This window comes from Aphelocoma coerulescens, chromosome 3 (genome assembly GCF_041296385.1).
Source record: "Aphelocoma coerulescens isolate FSJ_1873_10779 chromosome 3, UR_Acoe_1.0, whole genome shotgun sequence".
NCBI classification, from domain to species: Eukaryota; Metazoa; Chordata; class Aves; order Passeriformes; family Corvidae; genus Aphelocoma; species Aphelocoma coerulescens.
The window spans coordinates 52,478,462-52,498,500 of NC_091016.1; the positions used below are offsets into that span (position 1 = coordinate 52,478,462).

The window sequence follows — 20,039 nt, forward strand, 5'->3', positions numbered from 1 at the left end:
GACCATTTAGATTTTACTACCGCTGCTGTCATTATCTGTCATTTTTACGAGGTTCTTTTAGACTGTGGGAGGCTTCCTTGCAGATCTGAATCTGGGTCTGAACTGATTTTTCCCTTCATACAGATACACTCTTTGAAGCTAAAGGCACCACACAGGAGGGCCTGAGGTTCAATGTAGCACAGCCATGTTTTCCTCCTTTCCATCTTCATTACTGTTTCAAATGAGGTAATTTTAGTTTAACTCTGTGCCAAGTTTCTGGCGGGAGAATGAGCAGAAGAGAAGTACTTTCTACCCTGATCTGCTCCTTGAAATTTTTAAAATGCAACCTACCTAAGTCTCGAATAGCAGAAGTGACATCATTGTGGATCAGAGTTTACACAACTGATCATACAAAATTCCTTAACGAAAAAAGGGGAACATTTATACGTCATATTTTTACTTTGGGTGGTATCTCTGGAAGTGTCTATACCACAAATCACATGCATGGCATGTTTTTGCACCTGTTCTGTGAGATGTAATACTACAACCTTGCAAACATACCAGGTGTGTAGTGTAGCTTCTTTTCCATTTTGTTCAGATAATCTACTGTAATTTTTTTTGACTGACTGCCTTTTAGGAGATGGTAATTGCAGCAATTTCAGAGCCTTTCAATCTATAGTTCATTACAAAGCTAGGTGTAGAATTATACATTATTTTACATTGACTGGTAATTGTTCTAAATTTCTCTATTAGAAGAAAAAGTTGTTGTTGTAGTTTTAGGTGCTGTAGGCTCTGCTGACAGAACATGTCAGATCTACAAGGAAAAAAAGAGTGGAAAAGAAATAAAGTGCTACAGTTGGTAGAAGAAGTTAAATTATACTACATAACATCAATTGAGATGTCTTTGAATATCACTGGTAATCATCCATCATTAAATGTTGTTTCTCAAACTGTATGGTGTATTTTATGAGGTATTTCTACCAACTCAAGTGCACGTGAATAACCTCTTGTGTTATTTCTTCCTCCAGATTTGTGCTGTTTAATCATTTACCCAACACACAAGCACTGTAGATAATTTCAATTATTCAGCCATACCAACCTTCCCACAGTAGCTTTCAAAGAATGAAGAAGTCACAGTAGGAGACTTCCTCAAGTGCACTTAAAATCATGTGTGGCCCATACCAGTAAAGATACCCTCATAAATGTAAACATGGTGTGGCTATGCCAGCATGTTTGTTTTATGACTATTATTTTAGACTGAGTAAGCATCACTGGGCCTTATGCTTTGCACATGAGTGCCAGCAGTTTCTATATGTTTATCAAAGGTTATAAAGTATTAGAGAAATAGAATATGTTCACACAAAGTCTCTGCTAAAACACGAAATGCCCTCATGAGCCCAGTAAAAATTTTTTGCTTATGGAAAATCTTCTCTTCATTTGATCCTTCCTTTCTTTTTATGTCTCCTTGCTTATCAAGGTTTTGATATGCTTACTTTTTAGCAATAAAAACTGGTGTTGGCCAAACTGATTCTTTCAGAGTGTTTGGCCAATCCAGTGCTTTGTGCTGCTCCTGACCATTTGGTCCCTTGAGCAGCACCAACACTTCCAGGGCTGAATTAGGGCATTGTTCAAGTTTTCAGTATTTGAGATAAAGGATGAGAGGAATAATCATTCTCCCAAATATCAAATCCTTACTGCATTCAACAACACTATTTTGTGCCTTTAAGTAAGATGGTGTTGTTCAAGACAGTTGTCTTACAGGGCATCTCTTTATAACTGTTCAGCTGATGTAACTACAATTCAGACTGAAAGATGAGGATCTGATTAAAGCAAGCTAGGTGTTTTCTGGCTCTTAAACATTCGGTCTTAAAGGCACCGAACTGTGTGGTACCAAATGGCACCATTTCCTTCACTGTCTAACTCAGCAGGTGCAGGAAGGCATGAACCAGCCTCTGAGTGACCCTCCTCTGAGGCAACACCAGTTTGCTTTCTTCAAGTTGATCCTTCCAATACCTGAAGCTTTTGGAAAGAAAGGGGATTCAGACCCTCCCTTAGCATCAGGCAAGTCCCATTTCTTCCACAGGCCCTAAACCTGACCATTGACTGTCAGTGAAGGGGCCAAGGCAGACTTCTGCTGAGATTTCACTGTCAGAACCAGGGACCATAACAAGTGGTGATACCAGTCTTTTTGGAGGGAGAGAGTAGAGGGAGAGACCATTTCATGATGGCTGCTGCCGCTTGTCCTGAGTTTGCTCTCTGGCACACTCCTAAGTAGGAGGTAGTGGTGCATTCACTACTCTGAGCTCCTCCAGTATCTGCTCACGAGAGCTGAGATGTGGTGGGGTCACCCACCCCACCTGACAACAGCACCAACAAAGAGCCAGGGCTTCTCCTCATCACAGGCAAAGCTTTGATGAAACATTCTGTTTCATGACTCCTGCTACATTCGCCTCAGCAGGACTCCCTTCACCTCTAAGAAAGAAAGGGCTTTTTCCTGGGTGAGGCAGCAGCTCCAAGCCTCCAGTTCCTGCTGAGCTTGCTGTTCAAGTGACTCTTCAGTGCTGCTCCTCCTGAGTTCAAAATCATACTGAGAGTTGTATAAGAAAATGCCTTTTTATGAGAAAAAGCTTTTTTGTTCTTTTTTCAAGATCCAATCTGTATTGAAAGCATTCAACTATGTTTTTATTTCTTAGGGAATTTATTTAACTACAGCAAAAAAGATTTTATATTTGATGACTCATTACAGGACTTAGAGATCTCTCCAGACCTCACTCAGTTTTCACTCTTCAATGGCTTCAGTGCAAGGTGCATCAATCTTTTAGTCCTGGAGCTGCCTGTTCTCCTCAGAATTTATTTTTTTGTTCATCTCTGATCTTCAAAATTATTTAGATGGCAATAAAGATGAAAATGGAGTGGATAGATAGAGTCACATACTATAGTCCAGGGATTCTCTTTGATGCAAGAAGCTTTCTCTCTGCAAGATCTTTTCTGGCAAAAGATGTGTGGATTGTGACCTTGATATCTGATCTATACTAGAGGAATGAACTTCCTTCCTCACCATATTCTCTGCATCACCTCTTGGGACTAGTTTTGTATATTTTGTACCATTCACCATTCTCTCTCAGAACTGAGACTTTTTCAAATCTCCAGAAGTTTAATTTCAGTTTGAAAACACACAAAAATTTGTTTTTTATAATGAAAACACAAAGTTATTTATAGAACTCTAAATGAAGTCTCAGGAGAACACTCTTCTTTGATACTGAGATTCAAAGTCACCACCATATGTTCCCACAAACACATCAGTTCATAAAAGCTGATTTCTTATTTCTACAGGACTTGAGCTCCCAAGTGTGTGTATGTGCATTCTGAAAACAAGATTCCAGACTAGCAGATACTAAGGGGCAAGAAGGGATTATTACAATTTCAAGACATGAGAAACAGGGCACAAGGGGAAAGAAGGATAGGGACACTTTCAGTTTAAGTGAATGTAAATAATACATGTTGATTTTCTAGTGGGAGATGAACACATAGTGCCAGGTGCTGCTGGGAGCCCAAGAGGGAATGGGATGGAACCAGCCTGCTTGCCTTAGCACTGTGTCCCTGGTCCACACCTGCATCCAGACAGGAGAGAGTAGTAAGGGATGCTGCTGTGCATTAGGGCTTGGCACAGGACATGTATGTAACAAGAACTGTAATATTGCTAAGTTAGTCCTTTGAGCTTCCCAGGGTGCTGCCACAGGAACATCTCAGTGACTCAGGCTCTGCTTTGTGTGCTGAGAAATCTGATCAAAGGCTTCATACATCTTGTCACCAGGCATGGGACATAAGACACAGTGCTCCTGCTCTCCCATTTTGGAGCAAGAAAGAAGAAATTAATTTCAAAAGTAGAGCTGGAGTTAGTAACTGTCCAGTGAGAGTTTACTCGTCCATCCTTATTTGCCCCAATTCTCCATTCCATAGCAGGTACATGGAAATCAGAGAGAAAACATGTCAACAATGTGCCCAATTAATTTTTTCAATTAAATCACAGTATCATTAAAAATGTATTGGTTCACCGAGCTGCCCAGCCTTTGTTCAAAACCCGTCAGGCTCTTAATGACTCATGACCAAGGATGTTTACATCTGCACTTCAAAGAGATGTCAGAGAAGCAGATCCAGTGTACAGAGCAGACTCCAACCCACACTGTGGCGCTCAGATATCACTTTGCTGGCTTGCAACACTTCCCATACACAACTGGGCAAATGATAGACAACTCAAATTTTTTTTTTCTAACGGGCTAATGTTTAGAAAGGGACATAGATGAAAAGAAAAGGGAAAGACAAAGATGTGGGTGCTGAAGCTTGATCGCAGAGAAATTTTTCCAGCTTTCTGCCAGCATCCATGTGGAGGTTTGGCTTTCACACGCACGCTGTCTGGAAACAGTGAGAGGTTTTTGTAAACTAATACCTTTATCTTGCAGCTGCACAGTTTGTCATGTTACTGACTGGAGAAATATTTTGAAATGGGTGTTGTAGAGTTTAACCAATCATTCTAAGAGGTGGATGATCAAAGGACCAATAACCTTATGCCATTCAAGTGAACCAGGTTATATAAACGAGTTTGGAAATTAATAAAAAACATTCCCTTCCTCTGGACCAAAGTATGCCTCTTTTTTTGCCATCCCCGGTACAACCGCGACACAAAGAGGATAGATCACAGAATCGTAGAATCCTTAAGGTTGGAAAAGACGTCCAATATCATCAAGTCCAACCTTTGACTGAACACCACCATGTCAACTAAACCATTGCACTAAGTGCCTCATCCAGTCATTTCTGGAACACCTCCAGGGACGGTGACTCCGCTACCTCCCTGGGCAACCCTTTCCAATGGCTGACCACACTTTCAGTGAAAAATTCCTTTCTGATGTCCAACCTAAACCCCTGCTGGTGCATCTTGAGATTAAATCCTCTTGCCCTACCACTTGTTGCCTGGGAAAAGGACCCAACCCCCACCTGGCTACATCCTCATTTCAGGCAGCTGTAGAGGGTGATAGGGACTCCCCTTCTCCAGGCCAAACAACCCCAGATCCCTCAGCTGTTCCTCGTGACTTATTCTCTAGAACCTTTGCTAGCTCTGTTCCCCCTCAATGTTTCTCTTGAAGTGAGGGGCCCACAACTGGACACAGTACTCTAGGTGTGTCCTCACCAGTGAGAGTACAGAGGGACAGCCATCATGACTGATGATCACAACAGACTCTGATCTCTCCTTACTCCCATTTGCTTTCCCACTTCCTGTGTGTTCCACATGTGGCGTAGTGGAGAGGGACCTGTGTTTGCATCCTGATGACGCAGGACTGATGATACACACATACTCCGACTGGAAATGTATCACCAAAAAAAATCTTGGCCAAGCACAAATGTAAGCTTAAAATGACAGCGTTCTACTGCCTACTTCTGAAGTACTGGCAGTGTAAACAGCTCTGCTCTCTCACCCCTCGCTCTTTGCAGATGCCCTCTCACATGAAAACTCTTTTGATTTCAGCTCCCAGCTCATTCCCAGACTTGTACAGCAGAGGGGCTCCAAAAGTCACCATCTGCCTTTAAAAAATGAACACATTTAGTAAACTCCCATCAAGGCTACACAGGTGACATCTCTTGACTTTATATTATTTGGTTGTACTTAATATTCTGTTAATTTGCTACATGCTTTCTTTGAGGTTCTGACAGTGCGTCTGCTGCGGTAAAAATCAGCACTGCTTCTTGGATCTGATTGCCTATTTCAGCACTGTCCTGTGGAAAACTATCTCACATCATTAAACAGCTTAATTTAATGAAAGCCTTCTAACAAATTCATTTAACAACCTTTCAAGGCCATGGAATGTACATATATTTTAAGGTTTTCAAACAAAAATGCCTGGAAAAAAGGCCAGGCAAACTGATGTACTAAGATGTACTAACTGATGTACTAGGAGTGAAAAAGGGACAATATTTAGGGTTTGGAGGTTGTAAAGATGGCTGAGGTTAGTAGAGAAAGAAAGAGATGGGGATTCAGCCAGGAAGCTGTCACTGTCTCTCTCTGGATTCTGGACTGGTGTCATTAAGGTCCCAGCTGACTTATGTGGCTCCAGACTACATGATTTGATTTCTTTTTTACTTGCTCAGGGCCTTAGCCAAGGACTAGTTTCCCCAATATGAAATTCATTGTGCCCCCTTTATAACCTGCAGTCTTTTAATGTTATCTTCCTTTAGTCTTCCATATCTGTTTTGACATCATCTATTCATGTACAATTGAAATTGTACTCAAAGAGGAGCTCTTTGGACTACTAGGGAAATCCACAAAATCCATCAAAAAATATTCAAACATAAAAAGAGCCAATTTAGGCTCAGTGAGATCTGATGCTGGACTTCTGAAATAGCGTTTGCAGCCCCAATTTCAGTCCTTGACTTCCTCTTTCTATTTCTTAACTTTTACTCTCCTTTGTCCATTCCTCAAGTGCATTTTCTCTTTGATCAATTTTTTAGTTTCTTTATTTTCCCTATTCCATGTGTAAGAACCCTTTTTTTTTGTTTTTCCTCTTTCTCTTAGGCCTTACACTTTCCCTTCCTCTACCTTTTTTTCTGACACCTTCTTCTTCTCTCCCTCCTTCCTTCCCTCACCACTCCTGGGGCTCAGCTGTGGCCACTGGTGACCCTACACCAAACCCACAAGTGGCTTACAGGTGTTCAGGGAGGGGACGTGACCCTGTGCTCCCCCCAGCTCAACCTGAGGGCACAAAACACTTGTGTTCCCACCTCTCTGTATCACTCCTCCCTGGGGAAAGCTGAGCAGACGCTGGACTAGACAGCCCTGGAGCCACATTCCAGCCTGAGCAACACTCATGCTGAAGAAACCTGCATGGCTTTTTCCCTGGATTTAGAGCACAGCAGTAATTTGCTGAATGTGAAGCTGTAATTAGGGCACATGAGGAACCAGAGCCCAGTTCCAGATCTGGTACTTAGACCTCTAGTGAATTGACTTCAGTGTTGTTCATGGGGACTGTTGAGTCTCTGGGGAAAGGATCTGTACTGGGAGGGCTGATTTAAAACTTTTCTTCTCTTGCAGTCAAGATCAAATATCTTTTAACAGGGAACACTCCTTGCCTAAGGGGCTTGATGCTGTCCTGCTAACAACAGTATTCCCTGAATAGATTTTAACATATTTTTTTCTTGTTAACTTAATACTACTTGAACGTGATATTTGAAAGTTTCCTTTAAATGCATTTAGACACGTCCCTGGATGATCAATTATTGCAATTCATGTAAAGTTCTCAGGCATGAGCATTCCCTATGACAGCAATAAATGAAATTTGGTAATAAACTCTCATAAATCTATTATGGCCCCTCAGCCACAGATCACCATTGTCAGTTCATATAATGCTTTCCTAGCTACTTAAAAGCTGTATTACATGCCATTACACTTAAAATCCCACTTACTATTAGTCCACTTAACAAACTCTCAAACATTTGGGATTGAATTTTACAGTCTCTCATCAGTGCCTCTCTGAGGTTTATCGTACCATTTCCTCTCTAAATGTTTTTGTGGTCTGAGAAAGGATTATTCTCATTGAAGTGTCATAAGCCTTGCTCAACTATCGGCAGTTGAATGATGGACCCACACTGGCAGGGAATCTGAATCGTTTATTCAAAGGAATGAGTTGGTTTTATACATTTTTATAAGGCACAGTATTTCCTCACATGGCGTGACCTATCCTGTGTTGTCACATCAGCAACAGTTTCCCAATGTCCTTCTATGGGATGATCACTCGCTGTTCACTCATCTGTCAGCTCCCGGCAGGCTCCTCTCAGTACGGGTCTGCCGTGTGACACCTCCTCTAACACGGTCCTGGCTCGTTGGGTTGAGCTCTGGCTTGTCCTCGGTCAGAAAGGACCCAGTGTTACTTCCACGATGTCCCCAAAGAACGTCTTTGGTGGCAGGGAAAGGCGCTGGTTAGATGCGCGTGCTGGCTCCTCCTCAGAGGAGGCACGACAGGTAACCGATGACTAGGGCTCGCATCGACCTGGAGGCAAAGGAATAGAGAGGGACCTCTGGCGTGGGTTCCAACAGAACTATTGCAGAAGGGTCCAGGGACCAGAAGGGCGCCAAGGAGGGTTGTGCACACCGTTTTATAGGGGGGTGGAACAAGGCAGGGAAAAGAGAGGCAACCAATGGGATACAATCAAGGGGGAGGATAAAATCTAACAAGAACCAATAAGGGAGACAGGGGGGCAGGAGTCACAACAGGGGGGAACTTTCTAGAACAGGGGAAGGCGGTTTGAGCCCAGGTGCCACCCAGGGGGATGCGGCCTAGACTTCGGTGCCACTTAATGACCCACCCTCTGATCCACTGTCTTGGGCAGGGAAACCCACCCCATGGATGGCCCTGGCTTGATTGGCATTTAACTGCTTCAGCCCAGTAATGGGCTGGGCCCCCACAACACTCCTCCCCCCAGGGTCCCATGGAGACAAGCCTCTCTGTGCTGCCATGTGCTCCTTTGTGCTGCCACGTGCCTCTGCAGGCAGGTTTTGCAGCTCACAACTCAATTCTCTCTCATAATTCCCCATAATTCCCCCTTTTCTGTTTTATTCAATTAAGAATTATGGCAGTGATTGAACAGATAGAACTTTGAGAAACAATGTAAAGTTGTCTGAAATTTTTACCATCAGAGTCTGCAACTGTCCTGTTTCACAGTAAAGACTTAGAAAGTCTTTCCTAGGCAAGACTTTTAAGTTTACTTCGAAAGAGGGTCCAGCTTTTGTAAGATCAAATTAGCAAGTCAAAATGACTTGATTACGCTTTTAAGGCAGAAAGACTTGGGTTTGATGGTATAATCCCTAGTCAGCCACAGCTAGGGCTTGGCCAGAGCCTTAAGCTTTGCCTGAGAGGGTTTCTCTAAAATACTTATAAAATTGCTTAAAAACTTTTTAAATATTATTCTGAATGTGATTGAAAAATTAAGAACATATAAACTTCTTTACAGTCCTTTCGCAGGGGGCACACCCCATCTCTGCATTCTTCTTTTTCTGTTCTAACAATATGTAACACAAACATCTTTCAATTTACTAAATTCAGGAAAATGTGTAACATAACATGCAGTTTTCTTACTATGAACAGTGAAATAATACATTTAACAGAACAACAAGCACTCACTGAGCAAAAATAAGCAAGGTAGTATCATCAACTGCTTAAATACTTTACCATTTTACAGAATGTATATAAATCCAGGCTTTGGACATTACAATTATAATAACATTAACTTTCTAAGAGGTTTTAAAAGGTTTCAAAAAGTAACAAGTCTAATTCTTGCTTAAATAAATAGCTTACAAATTATGATTATTATTCATCACAAAAAGCAATCAGAACAATGCAGGGTATTACAAGGTGGTGTGGTAAAAATGCCTATGGACCAGCTGCAGGAACAACATGCCTAGCCTGCAGCCATTCCCGCACAAGCTGGTGCAAATGCTGTGTGCTGCAGCCTCCCCCCCCGCCCCGGGGAAGGGGCTATGGGTCCACTTAGTCCATTTTCCCAGCACAGTATCAGCTTCCAAGAGTCAGCAAGGAACAGGAGCCTTGGCTGTAAGAGTGCGGTCCCTCCGGCTCGCGCAGGCCCTGCCGGCTCACCTCTTCATCTCTCACATGCAGAGAGCCACTTGCAGCCTTCGCCACGAGCTGAGTGGAGCCGCGGCCCTGCCAGCTTTCAGTACCGCTGATCCCGCCCATCCGCGGCACGGGAGCGACTGCTGGGCACAGCCGTGGCGCGGCTTTGCCACGTGCTCGCCGCTATGGCTCGCCAGCATGCGCTCACCGCCACAGCGCAGCTCTGCCATGTGCTCGCCAGTGCCATGCTGCCATGCACTTGCCGGCATCTGCTCCTGGCGTCGCGCGCTTGTTGTTCCCCCTGCTGCTGCTGCTGCTGCACTTTCGCAGAGGGCAAACAGAGATGGAAAATGCTACCAGGACAGGACCTCCCAGCTCCAGCCACTCATCGTGACCTGGCTCCAGCTGATGCCGCATGATGCGGGGCGGTGTGTGCTTTTCTACAGGTCCATCTGGCTTCCCTCCTGTGTCAAACAGGTCGGGAGATGAGGGGCCACCTTCTGGTTCTCCTCCCACAGCCCCGACAGACTTACGGTCACTCGCTGGTGGCGCAGAAGGGCTCGGCACAGCTGCTGTGGTGTCACAAGAGTCTTTCTTTGTCAGGTCTCTGGGTGCCGCATGCGCCATGAGCGCCTTGCACGCTGTCCTCCATGGACACAAAAGCTCTGTCAGCACTGCGTCACCACATGTGACTCGGTCCCACAACGTGTCTAAAGCGTCCCATGTCCAAGGATCAAAAATATCGGTTCTATCTAAAGTTGAATCTCAGTTTTTTGCCCAGAACAAGAATCTGTTCAAATCTGTAGACTCAACTTTCCTGCCATGTTTCTTTAAAATCCATTTTAACGTCTCTGGGACGTTCTGTTCTTGGAATACTCCATCCCCTACATCCCCCATGGCTCACCTACAACTTGTAGGGATTAATCGCTGGCCAGCATTCCTGCTTCTTTCAGCAGCACTTCAAGTCCCACAGGGCTCACCAACAGCGCACAGATAGGCCTATAAAAAATTCCTCACATGGGGCACCATTTGTTGGTGATTGAATCTTGGACCCAGACGGGCAGGGAATCTGAATCGTTTGCTCAAAGGAGTGAGTTGCTTTTATACACTTTTCTAAGGCACAGGATTTCCTTACATGGTGTGACCTATCCCGTGTTGCCACTTTCTCAATGTCCTTCTATGGGATGATCACTCGCTGTTCACTCATCTGTCAGCTCCCGGCAGGCTCCTCTCAGTACGGGTCTGCCGTGTGACACCTCCTCCCCCCAGGGTTCCGTGGACACAAGCCTCTCTGTGCCACCGTGTGCTCCTTTGTGCTGCCATGTGCCTCTCCAGGCAGGTTTTACAGCTCACAACCTAATTCTATCTTATAATTCCCCACACTCAACAACTCACTTATTTCTCCCCTCTCTATTCTTTATGCCTTTTTGCTTTTTCTTACTAGCCCATTTATTCTGTATTTCATTCAAGCTAACCCCTCTCAATGCAGATGACAGCCTTAGGTCCTGGTTGTAAATCTTCTGTGCAAATAGCCCTAGATCCTGCATGTTACTTGAAGTGCCAGGAAACAATAACTTCTGGGGATGTCATTGCCTTTTGTCTCGGTTTGAAAGACAGGTGTCTGCTAAGGAAGGCAGAAGCCTCCCTTGGAGTGGCAGATGTAACCCCTTTCCCTCTGAGTTATGATTTTGGAATCAAGGGTCTTTAGGCAAAGATGTGGGAAATAGGAATAACAGTTCTTTACTATATATATATATATATAGATAGATAGGTAGATATATAACCAGTCGAACAAAACAACAACAACTATGACAGTAACAGCAATCACAAACCCAGTCCCAGCCTTCTCGGCTGTCAGGCTATTTCCCCTTGGGTGCAGTTCCGCTCGCAGCCGGCAGGGATCGCTGGCGGCTCCCGGTGAGCAGGGCAGGTGCGATGGTTCCCCCGCGGCTGCAGGGGGCGCTCCGGAGCGAGCTCGGGGAACACGCGGCTGCTTTGGTGCCCTGGGATCCCGGGGAAGGATGGAACAAAGGAGCTCCACAAACCGGTGGGCAGCTGGTCCCGGGTTCCCGGAAACAGCAGGCTGGACTGGTAGGCTGGAGCGGCAGGCACAAACACAAATCCCGGGTGGCAGACGAGATGTATCCAAAAGGGGAACCCCCCGGGGCTCCAGGCAGGCAGGGTAAGCACGGCTACAGCGTAGCGAAGGCTCGAAACAGCAGCGGAGTAGGGCGGCCGCAGCCCACGCTCCAGCAGGGCAGGGAAAGCAGCCTTGGGATCCCGGTGTTGTTTCCAGCAGAAAGGAAAGACACCGAAAACGGGAACCAGCAGCTCCTCTCTCTGCACCTTCTCCCTCCAGACTCTGAGAGCGAACTGAACTGCCCGCCAGGTGAGAACAAAAGCCTGGCCGGGCCCTTTTGTCTTTCTTAAGTATGGCTATCTCCTCTCAAGTATGGCCATTTATCTCCTAGCAACATGCTATGGGAAAAAATTCCTTTAACAGAAAAAAAACCTAGGACTAAACTAAAAACCCCAACACCTTTGTAGCCTTAGCTGCTGTTATCTTATAAAATAAGCTTTACATCTCTGCTTTCCACTGATTATCTGTAAAAATACACAGCAGTCTGAATCTGTATCATCCCAACATCTCTCCCGGACAAATGACCCCACGTTCAGGTGGATCAGGTATGCTGACAGACCCAGGCCTGTGTTTCCAGCCTGAAATAGATAACCAGTTCTCACCTAGTGTTGCTGGCCAAGTAAAGTTCAAATAGGCTTTGCTATTAGAAAAGCCTCTGGAGCGTGCAAACCACAGTGAACTGGAACTATTGGTTTGTGTTGTCACCCTCAGACTTAGATCAGAGGGCTTCTGAATTTGCCAGGTGAGGCATGACATGAGTTTTACCTTTTTGTCATGCTTTCTGCAGGCAGCTTCTACAGGGAATGTCTGACAAAGTTCCCCCTGTCTGAACAGTTTCCTGGGCAAGTACATAACTGCTCAAGTTTACGGTGATTTTTGTCTCTGTAATGAAGTACGTCAGTATTACGTTGTAAAAGCAGCCATCCATAAACATTACAGCATCATGCTTTTGCAAGTACTTTTGTAGAAGATCCTCACAAGCCATGGGTTTGCCAAGAATCTGAATGCAGATAGAGGATCTGCTTGCCAGAGCCAAGAAAGGTGGACCAAGCTAACTGCTGATCCTGCCTTTACTCTTCCGCTTACCCTGCCAGTAGCTTTTTTCCCAGTAACACTGCACTGGACTGCAGGGGTACAGGCTTCCTGTCTTTCATAGCCCTTGCTGCTGGATCAGCCCCATGGATGGATATGGCTCAGCCTCTCCCAGGCTGCTGCTACCCTCCAAGACCTGTCTTTTCTTGTTGTATAGCTGACTTTGTCATGAAGTAAGGCTTTACCGACAAAATGCTCCAGCTTTTGTGGAAACACAGGAGCACACTGTACACGATGTATGGGTTGGAAAACAACTCCTGCCCGGCAGGCTGGCAGAGAACGGGAGCACTGCTGTGTGATCAATACTGTCCTGAACTTTTTACAGCTCTGCTCAGCAAGGGGCAGCCAGAAAGCTTCCAAAATCACCAGGACAAAGCTTTTCCCAGATAACACTATTAAGATCAAAACATGTCTTTCTATTCCTACATCTGTGTAGTTTTAATTAGGACTTTTTGGCCAGGGGTGGTTTTCCTCCCTCACTTGGTGCTGTAGGCTCCAAGACAGTTTTTTCATGTTCCTTGATGAAATGAAATTAAATGAAATAAAATGAAATTAAATGGTGCCTCAACAAGACAAAACAAAAGGGAAAGGACACCTTTTTCAGCAGAAGAAAACCAGCCCGATGATAAATCTCTGCCACCAGTACGGCGGCTGAGGCGCAGACACAGACAGCAGCCTCTGCGTGCTGGTACACAGCCACCCAACAGCTGCCTGCCAGCCTTTTAATCTGGGACTGCCCCTTCACCCCCGAGGGAACTGCCTGCTACTGGAGGATAGCAATGGGGAATTAAAGGCATTTGCCTCTCAGTTGCTTCCATAAAACATCTGGGTCTTTAGCTAAAAATTACAATAAAGGAAACTTTGTTTACGACTTCTAGGAGGTTTGGGGATGTGTGCCTTGCTCTCCCAGCCCCGCTGCATGGGCAACACTGGCAAAGAGGCCAAACATTCTGCTGAGGGTGGAATCACACCCGGCCCTCTGCAGCCTGCTCCAGAGAGTGGTCCTGCAGCCTCACTTGCCATGCCTGCTCTTGTGGAGATGCTTCCATTCCCATCTGGCCTATGCCATTTCCACAAGCACCAAGCTGGGCTGGAGCTTCTCCAAGGAAGCAAATGGCAGAAGACAGCACAGTCTGGTTCTCTAAACAGCTTTTTTTGGTGGGAAATCTGGATTGTCACACAGAAGCTTGTATCACCTGCAACCTATATATTGATAGAATTACCCCAGATCAAAAGGTAAGCCTTTTCTATATATTTAAGCTGTAGCACTAGTGATTTTGAAATTTCCTGAAAACCCCTTGCATGCTTTTTTCACATCAGTTTAAATTAGGTGGATGACGATATAATTATCATCTCTTTGTTTTGTCTTTATGGATGCTGTAGAAGGAATTCTTTTCTCTTTTGCACTTTGGTATTTTTTGGTCTTGGTATTATTATGCTGAGGCTTCAAACAGCTGAGTTGTCTGGAAATTCATATTTCCTCAGAAGAACCATTTGGCTCATCTGCTGATGGCAGAGAGCAAAAGTTGGCACACTTTCAAAAGAGAAAGCTTATTTTACCAGCAGCAACTGTTTTTCATTCAACCTGGACCAGGAGATAGGAAGCCAAGGGACTGTTCAAGAAGCAATTCCAGGCAAATTACAATCTGAAATCAGCTTTGAAAGAACTGTGATGAATGGCAGCTATATTATTTCTTTGAGTTTTTGTCTTGTTGTTTTCTCCCCTTTTGTTTTGTTTTTTTTTTTTTTTTTAAGAGAAAACTAGAGTCAAACCAATCTTCATTCAGGAGGAAAGTAGAAAGTATATTGATTCAGTTTCATGTCTTTCAGATTATTCTTCTCTCTGATTTGTGAGGTTCTAAAAGGACACTTTCCATCACTTTGGAGAGGTGATTTGTCCAATATTTGAAATTTGTGTATTTTGATTCCTCAGTGACTTCCTTGGCTTAGAACTTGGGGTTTTTTTATTATTGTATGGTATCTAGGCTTGAAATAGGCCTATGAATAAGCCTATGAAATAGGCTTTTGTTTTATCAAGAGACATTCTTTCATTCCTTTAATGAAATAAATTTTATTTTCGTGTGAGATCGTAATCTTGATTCTCTCACAGCTCTAATTCTACTGAATGGAGGACTGTGCCCTGTGGCTACACTTCTCAGAAGGGGAAAAGGTCCCACGTAGCAAAAGGTACAAAGCAGTAATACTGGATAGAGTTCCTGTTTCCTCCCAGCTGGTGGTCTTGGAGAAGAAAGCAGATGTGTTGCACATGCTGAATGCTGTGCCTTTGTGTGTGTACGTGTGCCTTTTCCACTTTATAACATGCCAAAACTTGGAGCAGTAAAAAACTGTACAAGAGTTTGAAAAGTAAGAACTGAGGCAGTAACTGCAGTGCACCCAAAGTCTAGGTCATATCGTTCTCCACCAAGAGATCAATACTCTAATTTGCTTTTGTGGTCTTTTATTGTAATAAAAGTCCTGAAGAGGGTACATGTGCATGTGGTTCTCCATGTTATGGTGCTGGCTGAGGCCACAGAACGCATCCTGCTCGTGGCCTGCAGGAGGTTGTGGGGACTCTCCTGCCATGGTGACCCTCGTATCGTGGTGGACACTTGAACGCATGTTCTAGTGCAGTAACACTGCTGTGCAGAAGGAGTCCAGGACACAGATGTTCTGTCCTAGGGCCACAGGCTGGGCACCCTGGTACCCACCTCAGGGCAGTTTCACTGCTGAAGGCATGATGCACTCATCCTCTTACTCTTTGTCATCCCATGGAGGTCAGCATCTCTCACAGCTCTTCTGTTACTGTCTTTCTCATGATATGGATGCCTGAAATAATGCTATGGCAGCCTAGTGAAGACTGTAATGGATATATAAAACATCTATGCTGTGTGAGTTGAAAGATTCACCCAGCCTCCAGCTGTGCCCAGAAACAGGTCCTTATGAGAGAGCAGGACAAATGCAAAGTGGGTACCTTCCCAGCTACAGGTTTTCATAAAGGGGCTTCCTGAGCCAAAGGTTGCATCCAGACAGTCACATTTACTCACCACTGGTGGACGTTCATGCTTACATGAATTTGTCTGATCCCTTTTTAAATTCATATATAGGTTTAGCCTCTGCAACCTGCATGAGCAGTCAGTTTCACAATTTAATTAGATGCTAGGGGAAAAGGCATTTCTTTCTCATTGTTTTAATCCTGCTGCTGATAATTGGGGTGCCTTCTAATTCTCATAGTGGGTGGAAGATTGAGTAATTGTTCCCTGTTTACTTCAGTTATCATTATAAACCTCTATTATCTCCCCTCTCAGCTGTCTCTTCTTTTCAGCTGAAGAGTCCAAGTCTAATTAGTCTGTCCTCATTTCTGCAAGGCTGAAACCAGCTCAAAATAATTGCCAAGCATGATCCTAGCACACTGTCCAGATCATACCTACAGTACTCTGGAGGTTATTGGGCTACTTCTAAAACCAATGCACACCTTTACAAGGCCTGCTGTGAATGCAAAGGGCATGTCCAGGGTACTCGGAGCAGAAGGATAACACAATAAATATGTGACATTTTTGTACATGGTGTCACTTTTGATCAGCTATAAGGTGTAACTGAATGTACTGGTAAAGACCAAGTGCTTTTATGTATACAGGATCTTGCACCTGGCACAGAAACACCTGAGAAGATGCCAAGTAAACTGTGCTTCAACTCTGATTTCTGCTGAATGGGAAAAATTAGGACAGACCTTTAACTGGCAAAGTTCAACAGTGGGAGTTCTGTAGTGGTCTGTTGTTTTGTGACATGGATAAATCTAGCTGCCAAGAAATGGATTGGGTTATTATGCACCAAGAGCTAAGATGTTTTGAAAGTAGATAAATATAATTTAAAGGTGTCAAGATTATAAAAAATCATGTTAGTAAATGAACCACAGGTACAAGAATTAATGCCTTTGGTATGCTTCATTCAAACTAGATTAATATCGGAATCCCACTTGTCTTAGCCAAATCACAAGGAAGGGGGTTCTGTCCTTTGATTATATTCTTCTCCCTGTTACACTTTGCAAACTAATCTTTTAATGTTCACATCTGTTACAGTATGTAAAAATGAGACAGACATAACTTCATCTATATGCATTTTAAAATCAATCTGATTTCACAAACCAAATTAAGAATGTGATTGTACTGAGTATAAAAGGAGTCTGCAATCATGAAGCTTCAAGTCTGCTGAAATAATTTGTATACGTTTCAAGTGAAGGGAATTTCGGTTAGATTTCACATGTAACCATGTGTCTCGGTTTTGAAGACAAAACTTCGGGAGGAAACACTCTGGAATGAGTGTCTCCTCCAAAGGGAAAAGGGCCTCCCCTTTTCCTCCACCAATAAGACAAGTGGGTCACAGCAAGGGAGAGTGGAAAACCCCAAACTTTTTATTAACACACAAACAAAATAGGGTAGAACAGGATAAAACCCGCCTCAAAATACAACAAATTCCCGGGGAGGGAGCAGACACATGGGCTTGGACCAGCCGGGGCCACCCCGCAGGCTCCCTGGACTGGCAAGGGGGGAAGGGAGGCAGTGAGGCAAGGGGAAGGAAAGGGAAGAAAAGAACAAGAGAAAAACCCAACAGAGCCTTTTCCCAGCTAGCTGGAACACAAAGGAAACCCAAAGAGCAGCACAGCGCTCCCGGGGCACTCCCTCCCGAGCCCTGCCGAGCCCCAGAGCCCCCGAGCCGCCGGGCCCCGTTCAGCTGCCCCGCACTCGGTCCTGTGGCCCCGGCCCCGGGTCCATCTTACAGGCACAGCGTCCTGGGCATTGAGCGGGCGGGTAAGGAATAAAGCGGCTTCAAAACGTCACCCCAGGACACCATGGCACTGCAACGTACTATATATTCAAAATAATCACATACAGATTTCTGTGCACAACCTGAAAAGAGTCTGAATTTCTCTTTAGAAGCACTTTTCCCTTTGACAGTATTTGTCTTTCACCTTCCATACACACAAACTGTGTTTTCACTTCCCACGTGGCTGTCAGGGATCCAGGAGTTTGGGTACCGCCAGGCACTGGCGAGGCAGAGGCACTTTGGCCTCCTGGGCTCCTGGTCCACCTCAGTATAGACTGTTCCCTTCCAGTTTATACAAACTTTAGAAATACAAACTTTAGAAATCTGGAATCCTATTATAGAAATTTGGAAATTTCTAGAATACTAGAAATACTGGAACTGGAGGAAAACCAGATTTTGAAACATCTAAATCCTCTGTGAGATAAAACTGACCATCTCTTTCTCACTCAATTCTAAACCTGAGGCATATTTCAACCAGGAATTTTATCACATGCAGAAATTCAATAACCTTTATAAACCAGAGATTTAAGTTCTGTAATGAGTCCCAGATTTTCAGATGACATTTAGGCTTAGAATATAGGTGTTGTCTGGGCAGCTTAAAGGGAGACGGAGGGAAATTCCTGAATGGATGTGATGTATCCTAAAAATAAAGAAAATGCAAGCTGAACACCCAGCTATGTAAAGAAAAACAACAGGCAAAGATAGCCAAAATAAGCAAAATTGAAGAAATACCACTTAAGAACCCAGTCAACTAATGAACATTCAGATCTCGCAGATTTAAGTGTGGAAAAATGGGATGTGAAGTGCAGACAGGCACCTGGGGAGTGACATTCTGCTGGCTTTGTACTTGTGCGTCGTGGAGCTGCCAAGCACAGGCAGAAATTGGGCAGTGAGGAGCTGAGTTGCCCAAAGTGAGTGCCCTGAATTTGCTCCCAGAGGTGCTCAATCCTGGCCACCTGGGGCAGGAGACATCTTTCAGGCAGTTTCTCCACATTGAAGATAGCACTTGCTGGACTTAACCTTGGCTCTTCTGAGGTTATTCTGCCTTGCCTTATTTGCCCTTCATCACAAATCAAGTGCATCTTCACCCACCTGAATGTGAATTATCTCTCTGGTAGTCAGCAGCACTTGCAAAAATCTTGCTGGCCAGCATCTTTTAAATTGCTTGGTATTTTCCACATTATAACGATTATTTGTACAGTGACTGTCAGTTGCCTCCTCCTTATCCTTCTTCTAGGCTAATAAAAAACATAGCTATTGATAAAGTCAAGAAACCTGGTATAGTACTTCCTAGATCTTTGAGATATCATGCTGGTCATGGAAAATCAATTTTCAGACTCTTGAAATGGAAAGAAAACTCCCTAGTGCAGCAAAATCTCAAATGTTCCTCCAGCAACAAACTAAAAATTAGTTCAGACTTTGGGACAGAGTCCCACATAACTGTTCTTCTTTGCTTTTCTAAAAGTGATATAGCGTCCTCATTTATGTTCAAGGAACTATAGTTACCTTCTTGTTCTGGAATTGGAATATTCTGGAATATTTCAAGGCACACATTTAAGGAAATGTAAATCCTGATATCTCATGGGTGGTGGGCTCTTTCAGTTTCCTTTAGGATTCAGAAGGCAGGCACAGGGGGTACCAGTCCTCTTGAGTAACCTATAGCTGAACGTAAAGCCTACATCTTGCAGGTAGCTGAAAGGAAAAAATCCTGAGTTTTCTGTAGTGTGGGGCTACTCAAGGATGACACATGGAAGCAGGTAGAAATGCATTGGTCCTGAGCTTTCATCTGTTCATTCCTTATGAGTACAAAATGAATTTGAAGTGCAAACTGAGAAGAGTTTTACAAGCACTGAACATGGGTGTAAATGATTACCCAGGCTGGGTGTTAGTAGCAAACAGTTACTGACGTGGCAGCAATTTCTTAACTCCTTCTTTCCTTTCTGCTAACCTGGGTATCAAGGAATGAATTGGGATGCATCAGTGGCTCACCCCAAGCCTTATGGAAATGCCCTCTCTCATACATGTGATGCTCTGTGTTATGCAGCTGGTGATGTGCCCCCTCGATCTCTATTTTGTTTCAGTTGTGATGTTTGAAGCGTTATAGGTGTGTTGCACAACATAACTATGTGGTGTGTTAACATGCTTTAACTACGGAGTAAAGCAATAAGGAAGGAAAGAAGCAGAGCCAAGACAGAAGCAGGAAAAGCATCTGTCAGGGAGTACAGCCTTAATCTCCAGTGACTTGTGCTTGCATTGATGTCAGTCAGCGTGAAGTGTATGTTCTTATATGTACCTGTGTGATTCCTGGTTGTTCTTATTTTATGTCTGTACTGCATTGTTTTCCCTGCAGCAGTGTGCCCTGGGTAGGTCTGATCCTCTGTCAAGGAGCA

The 20,039-nt window shown here is 44.2% G+C and overlaps 1 long non-coding RNA gene across 4 annotated transcripts in view; it reads left to right on the forward strand.

Moving 5' to 3' along the window:
* LOC138108119 (uncharacterized) overlaps positions 1-20,039 on the forward strand; it is a 59,616-nt gene that overhangs the window by 32,854 nt on the left and 6,723 nt on the right. For 2 of the 4 annotated variants that reach the window (XR_011149867.1, XR_011149865.1), the window contains one exon: positions 5,501-5,603. The exons of the other annotated variants lie outside the window; for them this stretch is intronic. This is a non-coding gene — a long non-coding RNA (uncharacterized lncRNA). The remainder of the gene's footprint in view (positions 1-5,500; positions 5,604-20,039) is intronic. 4 annotated transcript variants of the gene reach the window in all.